This window comes from Aotus nancymaae, unplaced genomic scaffold (genome assembly GCF_030222135.1).
Source record: "Aotus nancymaae isolate 86718 unplaced genomic scaffold, 86718_ANA_hifiasm-v0.15.2.pri h1tg000015l_0, whole genome shotgun sequence".
NCBI lineage: Eukaryota > Metazoa > Chordata > Mammalia > Primates > Aotidae > Aotus > Aotus nancymaae.
In genome coordinates, this window is record NW_026988426.1 from 9,957,235 (window position 1) to 9,973,316 (window position 16,082).

At 49.4% G+C, this 16,082-nt stretch overlaps 1 pseudogene; it reads right to left on the reverse strand.

Moving 5' to 3' along the window:
• Positions 1-2,445: 2,445 nt before the first annotated feature.
• LOC110568566 (small ribosomal subunit protein eS28-like) lies at positions 2,446-2,668 on the reverse strand (annotated as a pseudogene).
• Positions 2,669-16,082: the final 13,414 nt, after the last annotated feature.

A 16,082-nucleotide genomic window follows, 5' to 3' on the forward strand; every position in this document is an offset into this window, starting at 1 on the left:
GAGAATCTCTTGAACCCAGGAGGTGAGGTTGCAGTGAGCCGAGATCATGCCACTGCACTCCAGCCTGGGTGACAGAGCGAGACTCGGTCTCAAAAAAAAAGAAAAAGAAAAAGAAAAAAAAAGAAACCAGCAGATTGGAGCCCAACAGGAAATCCCCGAGTGCCTTTTAGTAGGGTGAAGGCGTTAGGTTACAGGGCAGGCAGATGGGGCGACCCATTAGTAAACTAACACTGAGTTCCTGTATGTTCCATTAGTGCCTCCAATTGACCCATTAGCACCCATTGAAAGCCGGAAGAGCAGGGACCAGGGACCGCAGAGGGGATGAGTCACTGAGTGAATCAGCTTTGATGCGATTGAGGGAGCAGAGTTGGAGAGACAGAGAAGGGGTCTTTCCTCTTTCCTTGGAAAGTGGGCTCAAAAGCAGAAAGAGAGTGCCTGGCAGTATCAGGGATGATAAGGACCAGGCACGACTCAGAATCATTGAATTTGAGACCTCCAGAGAGCCCAGTGAACTGACCCACTGTACAGATGAAAAAGCTAAGCATCTGAGAGAGAAAATTTATCTCTGAGTCACTCATGGAGAACCCAGGTTTCCTGCCTGTCACACTACATTATGGGACTCAAGTGCACCTTAGGAATGACAGCCAAAACTACAGCCACTGTGCTAACTGCTTTACAAACATTATTTCATTTTATTCTCATAGCAACCCTGGGAGATAGGTATGATCAAACCGATTTACAAAGCAAAACTGTCATCTGCTGTGCAGCAAAGAGTCATCGCTTGATAAATACTGTCTGTGGAGCCCTCCAAGGGCATGCTTTTTATAGCAAACACTTCACTTCAAGGTGATATTATCATCCTATTTCACAGGTGGAAAACCCAAGGCACAGTAAGGCTGAGTGACCTGCCTCATGTCACACACATAAATATTGTGAGAAACTCCTGATTGAGTGCAAAGCTAAAGCTCCCAGCCTATCCGATATATGAATGTGAACACCACCCACACATTCCACGCTGTGACAGCTGTGTCATGTGCCACCTCCATGCTTGGCATCCAGACTGATTCATCCACTTATTCATCCGTTCATTCACTCATGCAACACACATAATGTTGAGCGCCCTCTGTGTGCCAGGCCCCTGCTTACAAGACCAATTTAACTTACCTTCTACTTGGGGACAGGACAGACAAGCAATTCCAGTAAGGTGGAGGTGAACATTGGATGTTATGGCACGATCTAGACCTATGGGGCAGAGAAGGCTTTGACTCTTACAGGACTAGTAAGTGTAGCCCAGGCAAAGAGCGGAGCCAGGACCAGCTATGCAGAGGCCCAGAGGCCTAGAGGAGCACCCAAGCAGCACCACAGGGAAGGGAGGGATGAGAGGTGGAACTGCAGATTCCAGAAGTGGCTGGAGTGTGGGGTGTAGCCAGGAGACAAATGGGAACCACTGCCGGGTATGAGATGTGGCAGCATAGATTTGCACATAGAAAGCTTGGGGTCACGGGCCGGGCGCGGTGGCTCACGCCTGTAATCCCAGCACTTTGGGAGGCCGAGGTGGGTGGATCACGAAGTCAAGAGATCGAGACCATCCTGGTCAACATTGTGAAACCCTGTCTTTACTAAAAATACAAAAAATTAGCTGGGCATGGTGGCGCGTGCCTGTAATCCCAGCTACTCAGGAGGCTGAGGCAGCAGAATTGCCTGAACCCAGGAGGCGGAGGTTGCGGTGAGCCGAGATCGCTTCATTGCACTCCAGTCTGGGTAACAAGAGCGAAACTCCATCTCAAAAAAAAAAAAAAAGAAAAAAGAAAGCTTGGGGTCTAGAGCAAGGGTGCAGTAGGGTGGGAGTAGGTGCCTGGAGGCTGGTTTGTGGAGCTGCCAGAGATAAGGAGGGCCTCTGATGATTGATTAGATCTGGGAGTGAGAAGTCTGGGGAGGTATGGTTTCTATTCTGTTTTTTTCTTTTCTTTTCTTTTTGACAGAGTTTTGCTCTGTCAGCCAGACTGGAGTGCAATGGGGTGATCTCGGCTTACTGCAATCTCCACCTCCCAGGTTCAAGCAATTCTCCTGCCTCAGCCTCCCAAGTAGCTGGGATTATAGACACCCACCACCACGCCTGGCTAATTTTTGTATTTTTAGTAGAGACAGGGTTTCACCATGTTGGTCAGGCTGGTCTCGTACCCCTGACCTCAGGTGATCCACCCACCTTGGCCTCCCAAAGTGTTGGCATTACAGGCATGAGCCGCCATGCCCTGCCTGCCCCTCCCTTCCCCTCCCCTCGCCTTCTCTTTTCTCTCTCTCTCTCTCTTTTGTATCACAAACGCTTTATTTAAAGGTCCATCTCAATTTACGTGTGGCAGCACAAAATAAAGGACCAGATTGTGACACACCATTTCCATCTCAAGTGGTTGAATCCGACATCCAAAACCCAGCGTGCAGCCAAACTCAGCGCAACCTCCGGGCCTCTCGCTCAGACTCCAACAGGGTCAGCACGTCTCCCTCGCGCACGGGGCCTTTTACATTGCGGATGATGGAGCGGCTCGTGTCGTCCATAAATTCCACGCGCACCTGCGACATGACAGTCTCAGGACTGTCCTTGAGAACCGTTCCTGCCCAGGACTTTGGTGACCCTGGCCAACTTGATAGGCTGCACACGGTTGGTATCCATGATGGAGGCTCAGCAGCGGTCTGGTGGAGAGGAAAGCTCTTATTTTTTTTGACAGAGTCTCACTCTTTCGCCAGGCTGGAGTGCAGTGGTGCGATGATCTCAGCTCACTGCAACCTCTACCTCCTGGGTTCAAGCGATTCTTCTGCCTCAGCCTCCCAAGTAGCTGGGACTACAGGTGCGTGCCACCACACCCAGCTAATTTTTTTTTTTTTTTTTGAGACGGAGTTTCGCTCTTGATACCCAGGCTGGAGCGCAATGGCGCGATCTCGGCTCACCGCAATCTCCGCCTCCTGGGTTCAGGCAATTCTCCTGCCTCAGCCTCCTGAGTAGCTGGGATTACAGGCACGCGCCACCGTGCCCAGCTAATTTTTTGTATTAGTAGAGACGGGGTTTCACCATGTTGACCAGGATGGTCTCGATCTCTTGACCTCGTGATCCACCCGCCTCGGCCTCCCAAAGTGCTGGGATTACAGGCTTGAGCCACCGCGCCCGGCCAATTTTTGTTTTTTTTTAAATACAGATCCGTGTTATCCAGGATGGTCTCGATCTCTTGACCTCATGATCCGTCAGCCTTGGCCTCCCAAAGTGCTGGGATTACAGGTGTGAGCCACTGCGCCTGACTGGCTTCCTTCCTTCCTTCCTTCCTTCCTACCTTCCTTCCTCTCTCTTTACTTTCTTCTTTCTTTTTTTTGAGACGGGTCAGAGGAGTCTAATTTTGTCACCCAGGCTGGAGTGTAATAGCACAATCAGCTCACTACAGCCTCAAATTCCTGGGCTCAAGCAATCCTCCTGACTCAGCCTTCCAAGTAGCTGGGGCCATGGTTGCGTGCCATCATGCCCGGCTAATACTTTTGTAGAGATGGGGGGATCTTGATATCTTGTCCAGGCTGGTCTTGAACTCCTGACTTAAAGAGATCTTCCAACTTTGGGCTCCCAAAGTGCTGGGGTTACAGGAGTAAGCCATGGTGCCTGGCTGTGGGACGCCTGGTTTCTGACTGGCATGACAGGCACACGGTGAGTGAAGGCTGAGGATGAGACCCCAGCAAGAGAAATCTGGGGAAGAGAGGTAAGTTCTGTTTTAGACTCATGTGGGGATCGCTCCAGCGTTGAGACCACTCGGTGTCCCCGCCATAATGGAGCTTGAGCCCGGACACGTTTCCCACCCCCTGGAAGCAGTCGAGACCAGTGAAGGAGAGATTTAATAGAAGTTTGAGTTTGCAGAAGCCTATTTCTGGTCCACTGACCTAAAATGCTGGGTGAAGGCTGTGTGGTTTTACTAGGCATTGTTTCTTGAAGTACCTGCTCTGGGCTAGTTTTATGACTTTGTTTACCCTCTATTGATGGGTCCCATGCTTGTTCCTGTGACTGCTATTTGCAAAGTTAATGGTCTATCGCCTCTCTGATGACTTGCATAGATCATTAACATTTTAACTATAGATTTCCTCACCCTGATAATGAGACCCACCTGCGTGACTTGATTGTACCCATTGTGTGACTTGATTGTACCCATTGTGTGTTTTCCGCTGCCTAAGCTTGTAGCCGGATGGCTGTCTCTTCCCTTTATTAAGATAATGGCATCTGTTCTGATAATTGAGATGGGACTAAGAATGCTTATGTAAATGAGGTGGGGCAAAGAATGTTCCTGTAAAATGAGGTAGGAAAAGATATATATACTAACTCAGTGTACAATAAAGTGGCTGGTTTTAGGGCCAGCCCTCCAGACTCCAGCTGTCCTGTCTTTTCTTTTCTTCTGCGCACTCTCTCTTCCAGGTATTGGGACCCTCTTGCAGGTCAAGAGACCCCGGCAGACGTGCCGCTCTCACCGGCCCCTGACAGACTCAGTGAGCATGAGAGACCTGAGGGTGTCCCAGTACCTAGATTTCAGGCCATTCTCTACAGAACTTGAAAGGTTTGGTAGAAAATCGACTCCTGACCTTACTTCTCCGTACCTCAGTTTCCTCATCTGTAAAATTACCTATCTCAGAGTTGTTGAGGTTATATGAATATAAAATATTTATAATCAAGTGTTACTTAACAATTGGTCTTCTGAGAAATGAGTTATCAGGCCATTTCTTTGCTCCTAGACCAAAAACCTGTACAGTATCTTACGTACTGAATACTGTAGGCAATTGGAACATAATGGTAAGTATTCGTGTATCTAAACATATCTAAACAAAGTGAAGGTATAGTAAAAATACAGTATAAAGGGTTGAAATCGGGCGCAGTGGCTCACGCCTGTAATGCCAGCACTTCCAGAGGCGTATGCATCACCTGAGGTTAGGAGTTCCAGACCAGCTTGGTCAACATGGTGAAACGCCGTGTCTACTAAAAATACAAAAAATTAGTTGGGCATGGTGGTGGACCTCTGTAATCCCAGCACTTGGGAGGCTGAAGTAGGTGAATCGCTTGAACCCAGGATTCAGAGGTTTCAGTGAGCCAAGATCATGCCATTGCACTCCAGCCTGGGCAACAAGAGCAAAATTCTGTCTCAAAAAATAATAATAATTGAAAAATGGTACACCTGTACAGGGTGTTTATCACTAATGAAGCTTGCAGGACTGGAAATTACTCTGGATGAGTCAGTGGGTGAGTGGTGAGTGAATGAGGAGTAGGACATTACTGTATACTACCGTAGACTTTATAAATACTATACACTTAGGTTACACTAAATTTAAATTTATAAAAAACATTTTTCTTCATAACAAGTTAAATTTAGCTTACCATATATAGCTTTTCTTTCTTTTTCTTTTTCCTTTTTTTTTTTTCCTGTTTTTTGAGACAAGATCTTGCTTTATTGCCCAGGCTAGAGTGCAATGGCATGATCACCAATCACAGCAGCCTCCACCTACTGGGCTCAAGTGATCCTCCCACCTCAGCCTCCCGAGTAGTTGAAACTACTCAGCACACCACCATGCCTGGCTAAATTTTGTATTTTTTGTAGAGATGAGGTTTTGCCATATTCTCCAGGCTGGTCTTAAACTCGTGAGCTCAGGCCTCCCAAAGTGCTGGGATTACAAGGGTGAGCCACTGCGCCTGACCCTATTATAGCTTTTTTGCTTTACAAAATTTTTTCTTTTTTGAGATGAGGAGTCTTGTTCTGTTGCCGAGGCTAGAGTGCAGTGGTGTGATCTCAGCTCACTGCAACCTCTGCCTTCAGGTTCAAGCAGTTCTCCTGCCTCAGCCTCCCGAGTAGCTGGATTTACAGGCATGAGCCACCACGCCGGGCTAATTTTTGTATTCTTGGTAGAGATGGGGTTTCATCATGTTGGCCAGGCTGCTCTTGAACACCTGCTCTCAGATGATCCACCCACCTTGGCCTCTGAAAGGTATTACAGGTGTGAGCCACCATGCCCGGCCAACTTTACAAACTTTTTAATTTTTAAAAACTTTCTTTTATAACAACACAGCTTAAAACACAAACACATTGTACATCTGTACAGAAGTATTTTCGTTCTGTGTACCTTTATTCTGTAAACTTTTTCCTATTTCTTTTTTTTTTTTTTTTTTGAGATGGAGTTTCGCTCTTGTTATCCAGGCTGGAGTGCAATGGCGTGATCTTGGCTCACTGCAACCTCCGCCTCCTGGGTTCAAGCAATTCTCCTGCCTCAGCCTCCTGAGTAGCTGGGATTACAGGCGCGCACCACCATGCCCAGCTAATTTTTGTATTTTTAGTAGAGATGGGATTTCACCATGTTGGCCAGGATGGTCTCGATCTCTTGACCTCGTAATCCACCTGCCTCGGCCTCCCAAAGTGCTGGGATTATAGGCGTGAGCCACCATGCCCGGCCTGCACAGCTAATTTTTGTATTTTTGGTAGAGACAGGGTTTCACCATGTTGGCCAGGATGGTCTCCATCTCCTGACCTCGTGATCTGCCCACCTTGGCCTCCCAAAGTGCTGGGATTACAGACATGAGTCACCGCGCCTGGCCAATTTTTAAACTTGTTAGTTAAAAACTAAGACAAAAACATCCAGGCACGATCAGGATCCTACACAGAGTCAGGATCATCCACATCACTGTTTTCCACCTCCACATCTTGTCCCCCTAGAAGGTCTACAGGGGCAGAAACACATAGGGAGCTACATCTCCTATGACAACAATGCCTTCCTCTGCAATACCTCTCAAAGGACCTGCTTAAGGCTGATTTACAGTTAACTTTTAGGTATCTATAAGTGGAAAGAGTACACTCTAAAATAATGATAAGGTCCGGGCACGGTGGCTCACACCTGTAATTTCAGCACTTTAGGAGGCTGAGGCGGGTGGATCACTTGATGTCAGGAGTTCAAGACCAGCTTGGCCAACATGGTGAAACCCTGTCTCTACTAAAAACATAAAAATTAGCCAGACATGATGGCAGGCACCTGTAATCTCAGCTACTCGGGAGTCTGAGGCAGGAGAATTGCTTGAACCCAAGAGGCGGAGGTTTTAGTGAGCCAAGAACGTGCCATTCCACTCCAGCCTGGGCAACAGAGTTAGACTTGGTCTCAGAAAATAAATAAAGATAAAAAATATAAATAAATAAAATATGATAAAAAATATAGTATAGTAAATATATAAATCACTAACATAGTCCTTTATTATCATTCTCAAGTATTATGTACTTGATAGGAGTTATTCAGCTCCATGGGTTTTTTTTCGGTTTTTTTTTTGAGACAAAGTTTCACTCTTGTTGCCCAGGCTGGAGTGCAATTGCGTGATCTCAGCTTACTGCAATTTCTGCCCCCTGGGTTAAAGTGTTTTTCTGCCTTAGCCCCTCAAGTAGCTGGGATTACAGGTGCCTGCTACTACACCTGGCTAATTTTTGTATTTTTAGTAGAGATGGGATTTCTCCATGTTGGTCAGGATGGTCTTGAACTCTTGACCTCAGGTGCTATGCCCACCTCGGCCACCCAAAGTGCTGGAATTACAGGCGTGAGCCACCATGCCTGGCCTATATGTACTCTTTTTTTTTTTCTTTTTTTTTTGAGACGGAGTCTTACTCTTGTCACCCAGGCTGGAGTGCAATGGCATAATTTCAGCTCACTGCAACCTCTGCCTCCTGGGTTCAAGCGATTTGCCTCAGCTTCCCAAGTAGCTGAGATTACAAGTGCCTGCTATCATGCCTGGCTAATTTTTGTATTTTTTGTAGAGACAGGGTTTTGCTGTATTGGCCAGGTTGGTCTTGAACTCCTGACCTCGTGATCTGCCCGCCTCAGCCTCCCAAAGTGCTGGGATTACAGGCTTGAGCCACCGCGCCTGGCCTATATATGCTCTTAAATGTCTCAGCATGGGACGGAATCGCCTAGGAGAAGAGCATTAACAAGGAAGAGAAGCAGTTCCATGACCACACCTGGGGGAGCACATTATATTTTCTTGCCAAGTAGAGGAGGAACCTGTGAAGGAGACTGAGAAGCAGCAGACAGTGAGGCAGGAGGAAAACCAGGACATTTTTGTGAAAGAACAAAAGCTTTGCAAGAAAGCCTTTTAAGCAAGAGGAAGTAATACAAAACTAATACTACTGGATGAGTCTGGGTAGGGGAACTATCTGGGGACAGACTCGGCTGGAAGGGAGGGGGATGAAGGATAGTGGATTCAGGGCCCAGATGAAGTCAAAGACATGCTGGAGGAAGGAGCAAATGAATGGCAGGAGGAAGAAGTGCTGGTCAAAGAGAACCGCTGACCTTGGGATTTCAGAGGAGGTGTGATGCTAGGATGGGAGTCAGGGATATGACCGTGGAAGGATGGCTGAGGTGGGTGGAGGGCACAATTGACTGCAGGGGCTAAGAAATGCGGCCAAGTCCTCCAGGTGGAGGCTGAAGTGGTGGTGACAGGAATAAAGACGAAGACAGCTGTGAGCCACCTCTGACCAGTGAGGGCCGCCTCCAAGAAGCTGGCAAGAGAGAGGAACAAGAGGAGTTGTGGGCAGGAAAGAAAGATTGATGTAATAAACCCACAGGCGGTAATGTGTTTGGAAGAAGGGAGGAAGAGCTGGGTGTGGTGGCTCATGCCTGTAATCCCAGCACTTTGGGAGGCCGAGGAGGGTGGATCACTTGAGCTCAGGAGTTTGAGACCAGTCTGGGCAACATGGTGAGATCCTGTTTCTACCAAAAATATAAAAGCTTAGATGGGCATGGTGGTGCCACTACTTGGGAGCCAGCTACTTAGGAGGCTGAGGTGGGAGCTAAGTCACAGGGTCGGGCGTTGGGGGGCTGGGGGTTGCAGTGAACCACTGCACTCTAACCTGAGTGATAGAGTGAAAAAAAAAATGGATTGCAAGAGAGTTGTAGCAGGGCAAGCCGCATGGGAAACCTCCCAGACACCAGATTTAAAGAAGGAAGTGGCTTTATTCGGCCGGGAACATTGGCAGACTTGCGTCTCAAGAATCGAGCTTCCCGACTGAGACAATACTAGCCCCTTTTTTTAAATAATTAATTAATTAATTAATTAATTTTTTAAAGATGGGGTTTCACCGTGTTGGTCAGGCTGGTCTTGAACTCCCGACCTCAGGTGATCCGCCTGCCTTGGCCTCCAAAGTGCTTGGATTACAGGCGTGAGCCACCATGTCCAGCCAATCCTAGCCCTTTTAAAGGCTGCACAATTCTAGAAAATACCTGTGAAAGGGTTGTGATAGATGAAGTAGGTGTGGGGTACATGACCAGGTGGGGGCTTGAGCAAGATTGAGCGAGAACAATGCAGGGCGTTTCTCCATATTATGCCTGCGATCTATAGACAGGAGTGTGATTAAGGGTGGGGGGTTTAATCTTTAACCTCCAGGTCAGCCAACCTGCCACTGACCTCATGCCTGCTATGTTTCAACTTTTACTTCCTCCTCCTTTGAGACAAGAGACAGGAAAGAGGGGTCTTTTCCCTCAGGTGACCTGACCTCCCTGGCCTTGAGCTATAGGGTGTGAGAAAATTGAAAACAGCTTCCCTTGGCTCCCGTGGTGGCACCGGCCTGTAGTCCCAGCTACTCGGGAGAAAGAGGCTGGAGGCTGGCTTGAGCCCAGGAGGCTGGGTAGAGCCTGTAGGGAGCTAACATTGCTTTACTGCACTCCAGCCTGGATGACAGCAAGACCCTGTCTCCAACAACAGCAGCAACTGCAAAACAGCTTACCTTGAAGGCACTAGAAGAGGGGCACAGCCCGGAGGGAAGGGAGCCAGCAAGTAGGTGAAGGGACTGTACGGGGAAGAGGGGAGACTCCAGTACTTAACGCTTGAGGAACCAACTGCACAGAGTGAGGGCTGGGGGCGTCATGAAAGGGTGGGGAAACTTGGGAAACAGAAAACTCGAGTCAGATCAGGAGTGGTGCCCTGACTTGGGGGAACAAGGGTGCAGGTGATGGAAGCTGGGCACTGTGGGAAGCTTGGGCCTGTGGGCTGAAGGGTCTACCCTTTCCACCAACAGTTCCTCTCCAGCACCTGTTCTGAGCTGCGCCCTTAAAAAATTTGCTTTTTTTTTTTTTTTTTTTTGAGATGGAGTTTCACTCTTGTTGCCCAGGCTGGAGTGCAATGGCATGATCTCGGCTCACCACAACCTCCGCCTCTCAGGTTCAAGCAATTCTCCTGCCTCAGTCTCCTGCGTAGCTGGGATTACAGGCATGTACCACCATGCCCAGCTAATTTTGTATTTTTAGTAGAGACGGGGTTTCTCCATGTTGGCCAGGCTGGTCTCGAACTCCCAACCTCAGGTGATTCGCCTGTCTCGGCCTCCCAAAGTGCTGGAATTGCCCGGCCTGTAATTATTTTTATTTCTCCAGGCTACAAGAGAGGGAATCTTCTGCATTTCTCTGGGGCAGCCCTCCCAATTCACCAGGGAGAAAAGCAGGCAGGGGCCGAGCTAGGATTCCAACGGGGCGGGAAGCCCTGGTGGAGGTGGGGTGGCTGGAGCCAAGCACCCCAGGAATGCCCTCCCGGCCTCTCCTCCCGATTCCTTATCAGCTAGAAGCTCGAGTTTCTCCAGCCACACGCGATCAAATGCTGCTTCCTAGCTCTAGGAAACCGGGTGTGTCTTCTGCGCTTTGTCAAAAAAAGAAAAGAAAAAAGCATTAGCAAATCCCCAGGCCAGGTAGCCGGCTGGCTGAGCGCGGTCCCGCCTTGGAACTCGGCGGCGGGGGGTGGGGAGCGGGAAAGGGACTTGGGTCTGGGTGGGGGCCCTTGGCTCCAAAGGCAAAGCTGCTTGCGGCGCAGAGCTGGGAGCGGGAACTGCAGGGAGGCCAATCGGAGGCGCCTCCTCTTTCCCGCTGGGAGAGGCGGCCGCCGCGCAGCGCCTGGCCTGCACCAACCCTCCGGGGCCCCGTTGAAGGGAGGAGGTCTCAGGCCCCGAGGTGTCACCCTTGGGACCCTCGGCTTTGGCCGGCTTCTTCCCGCAGAGAGGGAGGCAGTGCCGGGACCTGGCTGGGTGGCCTTGGGCAGATTGCCTCCTGTCTCTGGGCCTCAGATTTTTCTCATCTAAAAAGAGGGGCTAGACTCATTTCTCCAAGGTCCCTCCGGGTTGGAGCGGTTCCCTGCAATGCCCTTCCTTCTCTGGATTTGGAACTCGTCCCTCCCCCATCGCCTTCGGGTGGACCCTGGGTTATCTGGGTGATGTTTTTCCAGTCTGCCTCCTCCAGTGAGAATGTTGCCCTGCTGCTGTGATTTACAGCAGGGCTCTGCACACTTTTACTTCTTTGCTTATTTTCCTTCCTTCCTTCCTATTTACATCCAGAGTACACACTGGAATCACCCTTTTCCTGTAAAGGGTCAGGGAGTAAATACTTTGGGCTTTGCAGGCCACATGCTCTGTCACAGCTATTCAACTCCGTCACTGTAGCCAAGGCAGCCGTGGGTAAGACGTAAACGAATGGGCATGATGTGTTTCCATGAAGCTTTGTTTATAGCAGCTGACATTTGGATTCTCACCGGTCAAGAAATCGTATTTTATTTATTTGAGACAGAGTTTCGCTGTTGTTGCCTAGGCTGGAGTGCAATGGTGCAATCTCAGCTCACTGCAACCTCTGTCTCCCAGGTTCAAGTGATTCTCCTGCCTCAGCCTCCCAAGTAGCTGGGATTACAGACGCCCACCACCACGTCCAGCTTTTTTTTTTTTTTTTTTTTTTTTTTTTTTGAGACAGGGTCTCACTCTGTCACCCAGACTGGAGTGCAGTGGCCACCGCGCCCGGCCTGTATCTCAGTTTTACAGAAGAGAAAACTGAGGCGTGATATTAAGTGAGAATTGAAACCTAGAACTGTTTGACCCCAAAACTGAGCTCTTTCTACTGAGAATAGCTTCAGAGTAACCAGCTGCACAGACCCTAAGTCTAGGAGGCTTTGAGGACTCCTCCCTTCCCATAACCCATGTCTAGTATACTGGCAAGTGGTTTTGATTCATCCCTGAAAATATATCCTGAATCTGTTTTGGGGCTACAGGGAAACCATAGCATGCTTTGAAAGTTATTGTGGTCTTTTAAAAATGCAAATCAAGACCAGGCACAGTGGTTCATGCCTGTAATCCCAGACCTTTGGGAGTCTGAGGCAGGCAGATCACTTGAGGTCCAGAGCTCGAGACCAGCCTGACCAACATGGAGAAATCCCGTCTCTAGTAAAAACACAAAAATTAGCCGAGCGTGGTGGCACATGCCTGTAATTCCAGCTACTTGGGAGGCTGAGGGAGGAGAACAGCTTGAACCCAGGAAGCAGAGGCAAATCAGATCATGCCACATCCCTGCCTAGAACCTTGGAAGATTTCCTAGTTTACTTGAAATAAAACCCCAAACCTGGCCAGGCACGGTGGCTCACACCTGTAATCCCAGCACTTCGGGAGGCTGAGGTCACTGGATCACCTGAGGCAGGAGTCTGCGACCAGCCTAGCCAACATGGTGAAGCCCTATCTCTACTAAAAATACAAAAAATTAGCCAGGCGTGGTGGCGGGCACCTCTAATCCCAGCTACTTGGGAGGCTGACGCAAGAAAATTGCTGGAACCCGGGAGGTGATTGCAGTGAGCCAAGATTGAGCCATTGCACTCCAGCCTGGGCAACAAGAGTGAAACTCCGTCTCAAAAAACAAAACAAAACAAAACAAAAACCCCAAACCACAGGACTCTGTGCTAACTAGCCCCTGCTCATCTCTCTACTGTTTTCCCCTCTCCCCTCATTCCTTTTGCTTCAGCTTCAATGGCATTCTTTCTGTTTCTCTTTTTCTTTATTAAAAAATTTTTTAAAATTTGAGATGGGGTCTCACTATATTGCCGAGCCTGGTCTTCAACTCCTGGGCTCAAACAGTCCTCCTGCCTTGACCTCTCAAAGCACTTTCTATTTCTTTAACTTGCCAGGGAGCCATGTCTCCTTTCCCTCACGTGACTCCTTGGACTTTCCTGCCAGCCTTCACAAGGATAAAGGCCCCAGTGACGTCTCCCCAGCCAGCCTTCCCTGGCAGCCCCCACTGGTCCTCTTTTTCTTTTTCTTTTTTTGTTTTTTGAGACAGAGTCATGCTCTGTAGCCCAGGCTGGAGTGCAGTGGCACAATCCTGGCTCACGGCAACCTCCGCCTCCCGAGTTCAAGTGATTCTCAGGCCGGGCGCAGTGGCTCACGCCTGTAATCCCAGCACTTTGGGAGGCCGAGGCAGGTGGATCACGAGGTCAAGAGATCGAGACCATCCTGGTCAACATGGTGAAACCCCGTCTCTACTAAAAATACAAAAAATTAGCTGGGCACGGTGGTGCGTGCTTGTAATCCCAGCTACAGAGGAGGCTGAGGCAGGAGAATTGCCTGAACCCAGGAGGCGGAGGTTGCGGTGAGCCGAGATCGTGCCATTGCACTCCAGCCTGGGTAACAAGAGCGAAACTCCATCTCAAAAAAAAAAAAAAAAAATGAAAATGAAAAATGCCGGGCGCGGTGGCTCAAGCCTGTAATCCCAGCACTTTGGGAGGCCGAGGTGTGTGGATCACGAGGTCAAGAGATCGAGACCATCCTGGTCAACATGGTGAAACCCCGTCTCTACTAAAAATACAAAAAAATTAGCTGGGCATGGTGGTGCGTGCCTGTAATCCCAGCTACTCAGGAGGCTGAGGCAGGAGAATTGCCTGAACCCAGGAGGCGGAGGTTGCGGTGAGCCGAGATCGCGCCATTGCACTCCAGCCTGGGTAACAAGAGCGAAACTCCATCTCAAAAAAAAAAAAAAAAAAAAAAAAAAAAGGGATTCTCCTGTCACATCCTCCTGAGTAGCTGGGATTACAGGCAGGTGCCATCACACACAGCTAATTTTTGTATTTTTAGTAGAGACGGGGTTTCACCATATTGGTCAGGCTGGTCTCGAACTCCTGACCTCATGATCCACCCGCCTCAGCCTCCCAAAGTGTTGGGATTACAGGTGTGAGCCACCGTGCCCAGCCCCACCCCCTTTTTTTTGAGATGGAATCATGATTTGTTGCCTAGGCTGGAGTGCAGTGGCATGATCTTGGCTCACTGCAACCTCTGCCTCCCAGGTTCAAGTAATTCTCCTGCCTCATCCTCTTGAGTAGCGGGATTATAGGTGCCCGCCACCATGCTTGATTAATTTTTGTATTTTTAGTAGAGACGGGGTTTCATCATGTTGGTCAGGCTGGTCTTTAACTCCAGACCTCATGATCCACCTGCCTTGGCCTCCCAAAGTGCTGGGATTACAGGCGTGAGCCACTGCACCTGTCCTGGTCCTTGTTTTCTAAATTAAACTTTTTAGAGATAGGGTCTTGCTATGTTGCTGAGGCTAGTCTTGAACTCTTGGGTTCAAGCAGTCCTCCTTCTTCAGCCTTCCAAGTGGCTGAGATTTACAGGCTCATACCACCATGCCTGGCCTCAGCAGTCTTCTTATCCCTCACCCTGTTTTCTCCTATTTGAGCCGTCATCCCTATCTGACATTTTTCTGCACACACTGTGTCTTCCCTGGTGCAAGGTTAGCTCCATTCCTGCAGAAATCTTGTGTGTTCATTCTCCACTCAGTCCCCAGGCTTAGCCCATGTCTGGCATATAATAAGTGCTCAACATATGTCTGATGAATTAATGGCCCATTAGGCCTGGATCCCCTTTCTACTGGAGATCATGAACTTGCAACAGAATCATCCAATACACATTGGGCCCTACTATGCCTCTGGCACTGAGCCAGACGGCAGGGCAGCCTCAGAGACATAGGCTCAGTCCCAGCTGAGGAGCTCACTGGCCCACCGGGCAGAGAGATGTGCATGCGCAGTAAAGCCAGGCAAGGTGCGTGTGCCCAGGTTCTACTGAAAAGCCGTCTGGGGTCAGAGGGTAGCTGAAAATAATGCCAGTGTGGCTCCTGAATCCTATAAGAAATCCCACGCTGGGCTTGGATGCTCATGCCTGTAATCCCAGTGCTTTGGGAGGCTGAGGTGGGAGGATCACTTGAAGTCAGGAGCTTGAGACCAGCCTGAGCAACATAGTGAGACCCCGTCTCTACAAAAAATAAAAAATAAGCCAGGCATGGTGGCTCACACCTGGAATCCCAACTACTTGGGAAGCTGAGGCAGGAGGATTGCTTGAGCCTGGGAGGTTGAGGCTGCAGTGAGCTGTGATTGCACCACTGCACTCCAGCCTGGGCAATGGAGCAAGACCCTGTCTTCAAAAAGGAAAAAGAAAGAGAAAAGGCCAGGTGCGGTGGCTCATGCCTGTAATCCCAGCACTTTGGGAGGCTGAGGTAGGCAGACCACGAGGTCAGGAGATGGAGACCATCCTGGCTAACACAGTGAAACCCTGTCTCTACTGAAAAATACAAAAAATTCTCTGGGCGTGGTGGTACGCACCTGTAGTCCCAGATACTCGAGAGGCTGAGACATGAGAATTGCTTGAACCCGGGAGGTGGAGGCAGAGGTTGCAGTGAACTAAGATCGTGCCACTGCACTTCAGCCTGGGTGACGACAGAGCCAGACTCTGTCACAAAAAAAAAAAAAAAAGAAAAGAGAAAGAAAAAAAAGAAAGAAATCCCCATTCCTTTTCTTTGGCAGAGCTGGGCCTCTCACCAGGGACTCCCTCTGTGTGTGGGAACCCCCCTCCACTGCACTCCAACGCTCCCAGGCTTCTTATTCATTCTTTCACTCCAGTTTTCACCTCCTTTCCTCCAGGCCTTTCCTGACCCCTGATGTCTCACCTTGATGGCAGTCCCTTTAGATCTCAGTCCTGATGCTGACCACTGCTCTGGTGGCCAGTTTCCCTGCCTGTACCTCCATATTCCCCACTCCCTGCCCACCCCATTGGTCTATTTGTTCCTGGAAAGCAGGGCCTTGACTAGCACCCTGCGTGGTGCTCAGTACATAGCAGGAGCTCAAGGAATATTTGTTGTCTGAATGAACAAATACACAGACAGAAGATTTCCTGGGAAGGCAGAATTGAATCTCCTTCCTGGCTAGGCGTGGTGGCTCATGCCTGTAATCCCAGCACTTTGGGAGGCTGAGGCAGGTGGATCACTTG